Here is a 1,917-nt window from a genome sequence, read left to right as displayed (position 1 = left end):
AGACTTGTAAGGGAACACCCTCTCGGAAAAACAACCAGACAGTTACAGCCCCAAAGCACTATCAATTTCTCTAAGATTCCAAAAGCAAGGATTTCCAAAATTTAAAATCTCAAGTAGAGAATCTCCCAGGGATCCCCTCAGATTGCAGAGTCCCAATTTATCCCAAGTTCCTACATGAAGCATGGGGCTTCTGGCCTACTCTCTCAGTGCCACGTATGCTACCTCACCTTTCATTACCCAATGGTGCTCTTTAAGGATTCATAGAGTATCTCTTCTCTACTGAGATCAGCTCCAGGCCCCACTAGCTGTGTCTAACCCACTTTGGGGGAACCAGTAGCTAGTACTCTATTTGTGTTTAACCACCTAACACCAGGTAGATGTCTTAGTTGTTATTCTGTTGTTTTTCAGTCATGTCTGACTTTTCATGATCCCACTTGGGGTTTTCTTGGCAGAGATGCTAAAGTGGTTTTCCATTTTCTTCTCCAGGTCATTTTGCAGATGAGGAAAATAAGGAAAACAGGGTTAAGTTACTTGGCTAGGGTCACACAGCTAATAAATGTCTGAGACCAGATTTGATATCAGGAAAAGTTTTCCTGACTCCAGGTCCAGCACTTTATCCACCAAGCCATCTAGTTGCCATAGGTAGTTTTTACAAAGGGATATTTATTTCAAAGATATATCAAGACCAAGAACACTTCCTTCAATAGCTCAGGGGCAAAATTCCCATTATGCCACCTTAGTCTATGGGACTTAGCTCTGCTCCGATAAAGCATTGGACAAACTAAGTTCACATTCAAATGTGTCATCTCTGCTGGATGTGTTTTTGTCTTAGCTACCTATGAGCAGGGGTCCTGAATGTCACTCTAAATGGTCTCCTTGAAGCATCAATAGATACTGATTTGGCTGTAATACTTACGTCTGGAATGCTGGAATTCTAAGGCTTGCTCCACTGCCATCATAGCTTAAGAGTATTAATGATGCACTGAATGAAAACCCAAATTCCAGAATGATGGGATGTCTTTGAACCTTTCAAGTATGCAACATCATTGGTTCCACTCCCTTCACTGGTCCCCTAGGTCTCTCATGGGAACAATGGCAAAGAGGGAATAGCTGAAGTTGACAGGCTCTTTTTGAATGCTTCTCCGGCAAAAAAAAAAGCCACCTATTAAATATGATCATAACCCAGATGAAGAATGTCAACACATGCTCCACAGCCTGTCTTGATACTTCCTTTACATATCAGAAAAATTCTCCTAGAATTATTCTTTCCAGGTTCTCCATGGAGAGAGATGTTATTCCAGGTACTCTACACATGTGCCAGACCCCAACTATAACCTTGGTAATGAGGTCAAATTACTTGATCATTTAGTTCCACAGGCACCTCTATGACTATAAATGACCAAACAGAGCCCTACACTGACAAAATCAATATCTGAACACCCCCTCAATCAACCCCTCAAATTCATTTTAGTTCTCAACTTTTATATTTTACTTACTAAGGTCTCTTCCAGCTCTAACATTTGACATTTTTCTGAGTGGCCATTTCCTTCCCCTTCCCCTTCCCAGAGATGGTAAGCAATATGATATAGGTTATACATATGTAATCATGAAGAACATTTTGTATAAGAAGAGAAAGAGAGGGGGAGGGAAAGAGAGAAAGAAAGGAAGGAAGATAGAGAGAAAGAAAGAAAGAAAGAAAGAAAGAAAGAAAGAAAGAAAGAAAGAAAGAAAGAAAGAAAGAAAGAAAGAAAGAAAGAAAGAAAGAAAGAAAGAAAGAAAGAAAGAAAGAAAGAAGGAAGGAAGGAAGGAAGGAAGGAAGGAAGGAAGGAAGGAAGGAAGGAAGGAAAAGAAAGAGAAAGAGAGAGAAAGGGAGAAAGGGAGAGAGAGAAAGAAAGAAAGAAAGAAAGAAAGAAAGAA

The sequence above is a fragment of the Petaurus breviceps genome, unplaced genomic scaffold, assembly GCF_028583685.1.
Source record: "Petaurus breviceps papuanus isolate PSGF00001 unplaced genomic scaffold, PetGlider_PUasm1.0 551, whole genome shotgun sequence".
NCBI lineage: Eukaryota > Metazoa > Chordata > Mammalia > Diprotodontia > Petauridae > Petaurus > Petaurus breviceps.
Note: the sequence above shows the minus strand (reverse complement) of the source record.